Raw genomic sequence first — 11,349 nt, forward strand, 5'->3', positions numbered from 1 at the left:
AACTTAGTATCTTTGTTTAGTATCTTTATTTTAAACTTAGTATCTTTTTTTTAAACATAGTATCTTTGACTCTCTACTCAGGAAATTTTATTTTCTCACACCAATCCATAATCCCCTATATTTGGTCCCATAATTCCTTTCCCCCTTCTTGAGAATATATGAACCATAAATTGATATTTGATGCTTTCGTTTTGTGTAGAAACTTGTGCATGGCAAAGCCATGTGGACTGCTGCAATTATTATGTTTTCTTTCTTACTCAACTTTTTGTTTTTATTGCAGATAATAATTGCCTTGGGTGCCTGGGTGGCTTAGTCAGTTAAGGGTCAAACTCTTGATTTTGGCTTAGGTCACAATTTCATGGTTCATGGGTTCCAGCCTCACCTCGGGTTCTACACTGACAGCATGAAGCCTGCTTGGGATTCTCTCTCTCTCTCTCTCTCTCTCTCTGTCTGTCTCTGTCTCTTTCTCTCTCTCTCTCTCCTTCCCTCCATCCTTCCCTCCCATCTGTACCTCCCCCCAACCCAATGCATGCTCTCGATCAATAATAATAGTAATTGCCTTGCTTTTTATTTACTTAGTTTTCTATGGCTTTCAATGTGGTCAAAACCTAATAACCTTTCAATATTCAGTAGAATAGTCCTTCTCCTGTACTGGTCTGGACTGGGTACATCTAAGAGTGTTCTCAAGATAACATTATTCCAAGACATATTATCTTTGAAATTTCAGGTTCCTTTTTTCCTGTTGACTCTGGTTCTTTGATTTCATGATTTCTTCTTTACTCCCTGGTTTTCTTGAAGTATGTCCTTCAAAGCTTTCTATGATGCCTGGGGGGTATATTTTTAAAGGATTACGTGTTTATATGTTACCATTGAAATTAATATTTTAGGTGGAAATACCATTTCTGCCTTCCCTTCTACCCCAACTGTTCTGTTTCTGTGAGTTCAGTTGGAATTTATTTTTTAAGTTTTATTTTTTTTTTTTAGATTCCATGTGTAGGTGATTTGTCTTTGTCTGGCATTTAGCATAGTATCCTCCAGGCTAATGTGTGTTATTGCAAATGACAGATTTCCTTCTTTTGAAAAGCTGAATAGTATTTCATTGATTTGCAGATGTTGAACCATCCTTACATCCTCGGAATATATCCCAGATAATGATAGTATATAATACTTTTAAAATGATATTGAACTCAGCTTGCTAATGCATTATTGAGGATATTTGCATCTATGTTCATCAGGAATATTAGCCTGAAATTTTCTTTTCTTGTAATATTCTTCTCTGGCTTTGGTATCAGTGTAAGGCTGGCCTTGTAAACAGAGTTTGGAAGTGTTCGCCCGTCTTCATATTTTTTGGAAGAGTCTGAGAAGCGTTGATTTTAATTCTTTAAATGTTTGTTAAAATTTATCAGAGAAGCCATCTGTGGATTTTTTTTTTCTGTTGGGAGGTTTTTGATGACTAGTTCAGTGTCCTTAATTAGTAATTGGTCTATTTAGATTTTCTATTTCTTTATGATTCAGTCTTTATAGATTGTATATTTCTAGGAACTTATTCAGTTCTTGTAGATTTTCTGATTTGTTGGTGTTTGTTTATCGTATTTTCATATGATCCTAAGAATTTCTGTGTTAGTAGTTATGCCTCCTCTTTCATTTCTTATTTTACTGATTTTGTCACCCTAATGATTCCTAAATTCACTGCAATATTTATCCAAATCAACATTAAGTTTTCTTTTCTTCCTTTCTGGCATCCCCTGGCTTGTACCTAACAGAGCTAGAACCCTGAAGGTGAGCACTGTGGTGCAAACAGAGAGAGCTTTAGGCTTGAGAAGCTAAAAAGAGACCTCCAGAAAGAGTGAGAAACCCAACCCCCTACCTCTCATATTTTTTTCCACCTCTGTGTCAGTGCTACGCTATTCTATCCAGATTTTTTAAAGATTTCAGATAATAATATAGCGCATGACCCATATATTACCTAGGGGACTTAGCACAGCCTCCTTAATCAAACATGAGTATTCACACTAAGTGTGTGTGTGTGGGTGAATAAAAACGATAATTAGTTTTCCACATTTTAAGTCACTTTGATAGTAAATTAGTTCAAATAATGTCAAGTTTTGCTGCCAACTGAGTTTTAAAAATTTCTACCTCTCAGAATTTTGAATTTAGGAGTTGCAGATAAAGTATTATTGAATTTTTACCTCTTATTTGGCCTTTGAGCTTTAAGTATTGCCTTCAACTGCTCAGCTCGTTTAGGATTTTTAGGTATGAATCAATATGCAAATTATTCACGTCTTGCTTTGCAAACTTAAGGTTGTCATTCCCTGCTCTGTTAAGTCAGTCATCACTTGTCCATCTGCTTTCCATCTCCCAGACTTTGATTGATATATCTCTTCTGCTTTGGTATCTTTTACTCTAATCTTTAAAAAAAAATTTTAATGTTTTATTTATTTCTGAGAGAGAGAGAGAGAGAAGGACAGTGACAGTGTAAACAGGGGAGGGTCAGAGAGAGNTTCCATCTCCCAGACTTTGATTGATATATCTCTTCTGCTTTGGTATCTTTTACTCTAATCTTTAAAAAAAATTTTTAATGTTTTATTTATTTCTGAGAGAGAGAGAGAGAGAAAGAAAGAGACAGTGTAAACAGGGGAGGGTCAGAGAGAGAGGGAGATACAGAATCTGAAACAGGCCCCAGTCTCTGAGCTAGCTGTCAGCACAGAGCCCAACATGGGCCTAGAACCCATGAACCGTGAGATCATGACCTGAGCCGAAGCTGGACGCTTAACCAACTGAGCCACCCAGGCGCCCCTGTTTTACTGTAATCTTTAACGTTGTATGTTTTTACTTGTTTTAATTATTTAACTGTCTTCTCTGCGGAGTTTCAGGAGTACATGGAGATCATTGGATGTACGTAATCTGCTATGTTTAACTAGAATATACATGTCAAGGTTAACTAAAGGCTTGCTACTGATAGAATTCTGAAGTTCTATAACCACAATCCAGTTAATTAAGATGAGTGAGTTACAGGGCATTTGGTAAAAGACAGTAATTTCTTAAGCTTCTATCACCTGAAGCTCCTCAGAGATGGAATTTCTGGTTTAGAGGTACCCACAGGCTCATTAACACTGCTTGGCTGAAGTTGGCTCAATGATGCTCTGCTCCCCTACCCCTTCCCATCCTCCTTCCCTCATCCTCCAAATATATGTACAATCTAGTCTCTAGATCCTGCGGATATTATCTTATATGGCAAAAGATGTGCTGAAGTTAAGGATTTTGAGAGCAAGATTTATTCAAAATTATCTTGTTGGTCTCTAAATGAGGTTTGGAGTTAGACCTACCCAGAGAAGGTGACTAAAGAGGGAGCAAAGAGAGAAAACCACAAACCAAGTTTGACAGCTTCCGCCACAAAGTGAAAGACCCATGGTATGGCTGTTTCTTAGGGATGAAGCTCTGCTTGCACCTTGATTTTGGACACCTGGCTTCAGAACCTTGACAAAATACATTTCAGTTATTTTAAGCCATGAGTTTATGATAATCTGTTATCGCAGCTCTAGAAAACTCAGACACCAGCAGTGCAGTGTCGTATTACCCTCCTTCAGTGAGAGCAAGTTCACTGTGTTGAGCAACCACGCTTGTGAATTATTTTATTCATAATTTTAGGCAAATTGGTTCTATTCTATGGGACTCAGTTTTAAAACCTGAAAAGTAGGGTTTGTGGTCAATGAATTGAAATGTCTCAAATTCCTATAATAGTCTTGGATTGTGCCAATCCTAATCTGATAGTGAGGTAATTGATCTATTTCCATCATTCATATAAAGAATATGTAAATAAATCTTAAGTGGAAAGAATAAAATTATGCTACCTTGGAGAATGTTTAAAAAGCAAAAAATTTTCAGGATGCCTGGGGGTGGCTCAGTTGGTTGAACATCTGACTCTTGAATTCTGCTCAGGGCATTATCTCATGATGGCTCACTGTCAGTGTGGAGCCTGCTTGGGATTCTCTCTCTCCTCTCTCTCTGCCTCTCTCCCTGCATGTGCTCTCTCTTTCTTTCTCTCTCAAAATAAACAAATAAACATTTAAAAAGAGAAAGAATTTTTATCTCTTGGAAAAGCTATTTAGATGTTGAAAGCAAGGGTGTATTTTATATGGACAACTTTCTTGATTTGTTAGGAATACCTAATCTAAGCTTAATTTTTTATATAAAATTTAATGCATGTAGATGGTCTACAGGCATTTATATTAATCTTATAAAGAAATGTGTAAAAATTAAATTAATTGTGTTTTTAAAAATCCTTATTATAATTGTCTAGATGGCTGTCTATCTTCTGTAGAAAGCTTTTTCTAAATCTAAAATTTAATGAATGGCTGATTCAATCACAGAACTTTTAGTTGTTCATGAAAAGCACATTTAACTTTATTGCCATAATTTGGAGACCTTTCTTCTTGCATATAAGCTGCAACCACAATAGCCTTGGCTCTAATTCTCTTTCATGCTCTTGGGTTTTCATTTTTTTCTCTTTAAAGACCATTTTCAAATGAACTTTCTCATCCTTCAATAAGACCTCAGAATTTAGACACTATATTCCTTCAATACTTCCTTTTGACATGATGTTTAAATGCCAATTAAGATATCAAAACTAAAACTTACTAGGCACTAAGTATTTCCAAGTTCATACACTCTTCCAAGTTCATCACTTTTGTTCTTGTCAAGTAGGTATATTATTATTGTCCCCACTTTATAGATAAGAATATTGAGGCACTGAGAAGTTAATAATTTACAGTCACCTAACTATTGAGTAGAAAAGATCTAGGATTTTATGTCTGACAGTATAGATGCAGAGCCATGCTCTGAACTACTATCTCAGAGTGTCTTTCACTGTTTCGAGGGTTGTCTAACTTTCATGGATATTGACCTGCTATGTTTCAACACCATTAGCACTTGAAAGTCTCTGCAGGGCTCCACTGTATAAGGAATTTGGTGAAAGTTTCCTCTTTGGACATTGAGTAACTTTGCTTTATATGTATGTATGTTAAAAGTAGAGAATATAGTAACCTCATAAAATCTACTTAGCTGTCCAACAACATGGACATTTGTAAACAAACTGAGAATCCAACCGACCCAAAATCTCTAATCAAGTTCAGTTATAAGAATAACCACATGTCTGCCCTACCACTCATCCCTTATTTAAGCTATGGGATGCTTCATTGCCCAAGGCTGCAGGCATCTTACCTGACCACTTCCAGATCTCTATGGAGGTATAGGTCAAGAAGGGTTCAGTTTTTTCATCTTTTTCAGATTTCACCTTGACTGAGAGCCTATGAAGTACTATCTGTAGTGCAGAGAAGAGCTCCCTGGCATGTAATATCCCCAGGGAGGGAGGTTTTTCAGGGCCTGCCTGACAGAGAGCAGCCCTACAGCCGGGCACTCCTAGAGGAAAGCATATTTTCCACTAATGCTGTAAGTGTTCTGCTAATGGGGATTTTCAGGTTTGGATCATGTTCGTTTCACTCTGTGCTACTCAGCCATTGCAGTCTGTTGCCTGAGCAAAGCCAGAAGCAGAGTGATCCCTCTTCTCTTCACTGACCTCATCCCAAGGGATTTCTCAGTTCCATGTAGGTGGATAGAAAAGGATCTAAATCACAAGCTGCCTCTGTTCCAAGAGAGAAAACTAGGCAGAGGAGAGATAACTAATGCAGGCAAAGTTGCAGTCTTAGATTTTCGTGGGACTTCTCTTTGGGGCTGAAAGAAGGGTAGTAGAGGGAAATGAAGACAACCATGCTCTTAGAATCATATTACTGAATCTTTTGTACACATTCTCTGCGTCTGAATCTTTCTAACAGAAGAATGAGAATGTGGACACTATTGTAACTATGCAGGATTTAATAGTACTGGTACTTTTCCCACGTTGATCAGAAATTCATTTTCATCATTAATTAGGCTTTCATTTTCACTGAGTGTCAAAATCTTCCATTATTTCTTTAACAGTCAAGCACTTAATGGCATTTGTTGAGTACCCACTATGAACACACCCCTGAATGGGACTAATAGTTTTCCATTATATCATGTTGCTCCCCAAATGTGGTAAATTATCTCAGGATAAGGAGAATTTTTACATTCTTCAGAATGTCCAAAATTATTAAATATGTCTAAGATATGTTAATTCCACTTTCTGAAATAGGTCTAAAATTATAAATATTCCTAAATTTCTAAATGTGTCTAAAATTCTTAAATATGTATATTTTCTTGAGGTGTTCACTCACATCGATTAAGTAAAATGAAAGGTACAAAGGAAGATATGGTATAATCAGTCTTGTAGTGTTGTGTATGATGTTAAATATTTGTTTTATACGTCATTATTTAAGTTTCCAGGGACTAAGAAATGTATATGCTAAGGAAAACATAGACACTAACACTTAAGGGACAGCTTTTCAAAAACATCTTTTAGTAAGCACTTCCCTAGGACTCCTTATTTGCCAAGGATCATGCTAGGGTCATGTACATAAACAAATGAATGCTTCTCTCCCTCACAGTGTTCACCATCTAACAAAGAAGCTTACAGGTTAGTTCTATGTGAACTAATTCTAACATAATAACAGTGCTGTTATTAAAACACTTATGCTTTATGCAAATTAGGGATATTACTGTACAAAAACAAGGAATAAAATTAAAATAATGGAATAGAAAGGAGAATAAAGTCCAATTAATCTCCCTGTGGCATTGGCCATCTTGCTGACTCTTGTTTTGGCTGGTATGGGCAGCTGACATGTCAGCCTCCTCCTCTCACTTCCTCATGTGAGTTCCTTCCAAGCTGTGTTCTTAGAGAGGTTGCCATTCTGGATAGTTAATGACCTTGAAAGAGGACTTTGTAAAGAGTCGCATTCCCTGATAGTGCCTCTAAACAAGCTCAAGGTCTATTTATGGAGAACAGAGTCCTCACTACTCCAAGCCCTACAAATGATATGGTGTTTTTTACATGACCACAAAAACGCTAAAAGCTCTTTAGTAGTCCCTGGCGATCCTATGACATTCCCTTTAGCTAGTTTCTCCTACGGTAGAGAAGGAATTGTGTCATATTTACCATCTAAAGTTGTGCTAAGTTTACTTCAGAGGTATACCTACGTGTAGGTCATAGCCAGTTACTTGGAACTGCAATTCTTGGTGATTAAGGCAAGATCCAGAAATCAAACCCTCTTGATGATACTTGGTGGAAAGTTGGCTCACCCAAGAAAATTCAGGGACAGACCATATACTCTCAAATTAATAAAGTGGAAAGGGGCTACAAAGCTTCCAGAGAGCATAGGCTCGGGAAGATTCCAAATATTGAGTGTTGCAGGAGAGTCTGTATGAATGACTGGGTCTATTATGTGTACATAGTCAGAAAACAATATTCTTTTGAATACACCATGAAATAACTTCGGTTTTAAGACTTGGGAGGGACTGATGACATGGACAGGAAGGTGATGCATTTCAGGAGATTTACTTATTGCAAAGCACACATTTGAATTAACATTCCAACCTAGAATTCACTCAAGTGCATTTAGCTTATGGTATTTAAAAGTTGGTTAAAAATCACGTTTTCAAGTAGAGGTGAAATTTCATACATTTGGACTGTCTCTTTCAGACCCTGCTTTTATCACAGTGTTCGCATTAGTAAGCTCCTTTAGAGTGTTAGAAATACAATTATAATCCAGAACTCTTCACATTCATTCTCAAAGAAAAATATCCTGAACTCTGCTAGTTGAAAATAACTTGTATCGTCCCATGCATCAGAGCTTCTTCAATTACACAGCTGTGGCCGATTACACCTTAGTTCTCTGGAGATGCTCAAATACAGGTTTTGTGATACAAACAGACTTGCCACGGAGACTACAATTACCCTGCATTTTGAGATTTATGGCATCTGGCTCACTTTTAAGAAATACAGCAAGCAATTTTCAAATATTTTAAATATTTGTTATTTTGTGTGCAATTTATAACCACAGTATCTCAACCTTAATCAAATTACAGCTTCCAGTATCATTTTCAGAGAGGGGGATTTTGTGTCTTTGTAGCTTAAGGGCATAGGGTGCAAAATGATGGAATTTTGTAGTAGAGTATCTCTAGCTTGCTTTGTGCTTGGAGTCAAGCTTCAGTTTCCTTTATTTATTTAATTCATGCATTTCTTCCTGACCCACTTTACATTTTTGTCCTTTTAGGTAGTAGTGTTATAACTAAGGATAACCCAGGGGCCTGAGTCTTTGCTCCCTCGCCTATGTGGCTGGCTGCCACTTTGTGGAAGAACATAATGTTCTTATCGGTCCTAGTCCTATGAAGACTATGACACAGCTTCTTCCTTTGGGGGCCCCATTGTTCTTTTCTGTTAACCTCTAGGAACACCTGGCAGTGGCACAATGAATATAGTATATTCTTCCAGATGGGACCCATCTTCCGTGGTGGCGGGGGAGGGGGGGATCTGCAATATAAACCTAATGTCAGCCCACTTAGGACTTTAAAATAGGATAAAAAATATCTTTTCTTTATCTCCACTTGGAAATATATTTTGGACCTTATGTAAATACATATAGTATTCTCATTGCCCAAAAGACATAATTTTAACAGAGTCTTAACACCTCTCCTCACCACCTCCCCATTTTAAAGTTATAGGAAAGTTGTAATGGCTTCATATTCATTTTTAAGTCTTCCAGCTCAAATCATTCACATTAATGTTTCTTGAGTGTTGGGCTAAGCTAACCTTAGAGTAGTATCCTCAACATTTCAAGCTCTGAATATTATATGTAGGTTATAGATAAAGTCATAAGGGCAGGTAATGCTTATCCATCATCACCACATGTATTTCACAGGATTTTCTATTGCATGGAATTAAATTTAAGGTTGTGTATACTGACTATAAATAAGAAAAGGGTAATAGCTAACATTTACACTGCCTTTCCCAAACATTCATTAATTCAACAGCAAAATAAGTATCATACCTGCAGACGGAAAGCTGCCTAAATTTTATAACTAAATTATTTATTACTTACAGAATGTTTTAGTTGAACGTGATTAGATAAGCAGGGAAAAAAATGACACAAAGTGTTCTTTTCTATCATGTTTGTATTGAGATAATTCGATGGGCCTGACTGTTCATAGAGAATCCACCTGGTTGTGTAACTCACTACAGCAGTGGTCACGCAGCTGTAGGCACATAGTAACCAGCTCATAAATACTTTTCAAAACAAATTGCAAATGACAAATAGTTAAGAGAAGCAGGTAGCATTAGTTAGAGGTAAACAAATTAGGGATGTAGATCTGAGACCAGTGATTTGCTAAAGAAGGATAAATGGTAAATGTATTTGTTCCTACTTGCTGCTGTAATAGTGGTGGTATATAGTATCCTAGTTCATAGTTCTGGAAGTCTGAAGTCAGACATGGGTCTCACTGGGCTAAATCCAAGGCATCAACAAGGCTGCATTCCTTTCTGGAGGTTCTAGAGGAGAATGTGCTTTCTTGCCCTTTCCAGCTTTCACAGCTCTCAGCGTTTCTTGGCTCCTGGCCCCCTTCAATCTTCAGAGTCCGCAATGGCTTGTAAGTCTTTCCCATGTTGTGTCAACTCTGGCACTGACTTGTCTGCCCTCCTCTTCCATGTGTAAGGGCCCTTGTGATTACATTGACCCTATCTGGATGATCCAGAATAGTCTTTCCATTTCAAGGTCAGCTGGCCAGCAACTTAATTTCACACACAATCATAATTTCCCTTTGCCATATAACCTAAAATTTTCTAAGATAAGAACATAGACATTGCAGGGGCAGGGGAATCTTATATTCTGCCTACCACAGGAAGGTGATAGGATGTAGTCCCATGATACAGTGGAATGCTCACCCAGGACTGGCTCTAACTTAACAACTGTAAGTATCACCTTCAGCCTCAGCTTATGTCTCTGGAATCTCTACTATAATATGGCTACAATTGGGGCACCTGGTTGGCTCAGTTGGTTGAGCATCTGACTCTTGGTTTTGGCTCAGGTCACGATCTTGCAGTTCATGAACTGGAGGCCCACATAGGGCTCTGTGCTGGCAGCGTGGAGCCTGCTTGGGATTCAATCTCTCTCTCTCTCTCTCTCTCTCTCTCTCTTCCTCTCTGCACTTAAACTCTTTATCTCTCTCAAAATAAATAAATATTTAAAAAATATAGTTAGATTACTGCTGTCATAGACCTGAGCATCGTTCTCAAAAGCCTCTTTCCTACCACCTGTGTCCAATCTTGTCATTAAGCATTATTAACATGACATGTTAATAATATTAACATTATTAGTGTTGCCTCTTAAATATGCCCTGAATTTCTTCCCTTTGTTATATTCTTACCTTAGCTCCGATTACCATTACCTTTCACCCCAACAATTGCATTTATCTCTCAACAAGTGTTCATGTTTTAAGAGTCCAGAGTTAGTCCTTCTCTGTTTCCCATTCAAGCATCAGGGTGGGGTTTCTAAAACACAAGTGTGTTTATGTTATTCTCTATTTGTCATCATTTAGTGTCTCCACATCTGTGACTGCAGTGATTCTTATCTGAGTTGGGAGGATCAGAACCTTTTATTAAAGGTATTTTGAATGATGCAAATTTTACTCACCTGCCCCAAGACTCTAAGATGCTGCTTTATTTATTTTTTATTTTTTAAAATGTCTTATTTATTTCTAGGAGAGAGAGAGAGAGACAGCGTGAACAGGGGAGGGTCAGAGAGAGAGGGAGTCACAGACTCTGAAACAGGCTCCAGGCTCTGAGCTAGCAGTTAGCACAGAGCCCGATGCGGGGCTCGAACCCACAAACCGCGAGATCATGACCTAAGCGAAAGTCGGATGCTTAACCCACTAAGCCACCTAAGATGGTGGCGCCCCTAAGATGCTGCTTTAGATGTCACGTCCTCTTCTTCTCACTGGACAACCATTTGAAATAATTGTGTATGTGTTTGGTACACAGAATATGCACAACTACAGATACAGAGTAATTATTTGATCGTCTACAACCCCTTAAAACTTTGCTCTCTGGAGCTAGAGGCTTTTTTCCTCTCTACTCTTGATGGAAACTCCAGCAGTCCTTTGGCTTTTCTAAGTAATCTTAAATGATACAAAGTCATAGGATCATCATACAGAGTTGGCGATCATACAGAGTTGGAGACAACCCTCTCTTCCTCGCTACCTATTAAAATTTTCATACAGAGTTGGTGACAATTACCCAAACCCTCTCTTCCTCACTACCTATTAAAATATGTCCATCAAGAGCTGTCAATTCTGCCTGTTAGGCATCTATTGAATTTGTCTAGCTCCACATGTCAGACAAAGCACCCTGCTCCAGTCCAATTACAGTGATCCCCCTTTTCTTAG

Source organism: Hyaena hyaena, unplaced genomic scaffold, assembly GCF_003009895.1.
Source record: "Hyaena hyaena isolate Hyena2069 unplaced genomic scaffold, ASM300989v1 scaffold_1097, whole genome shotgun sequence".
Lineage (NCBI taxonomy): Eukaryota > Metazoa > Chordata > Mammalia > Carnivora > Hyaenidae > Hyaena > Hyaena hyaena.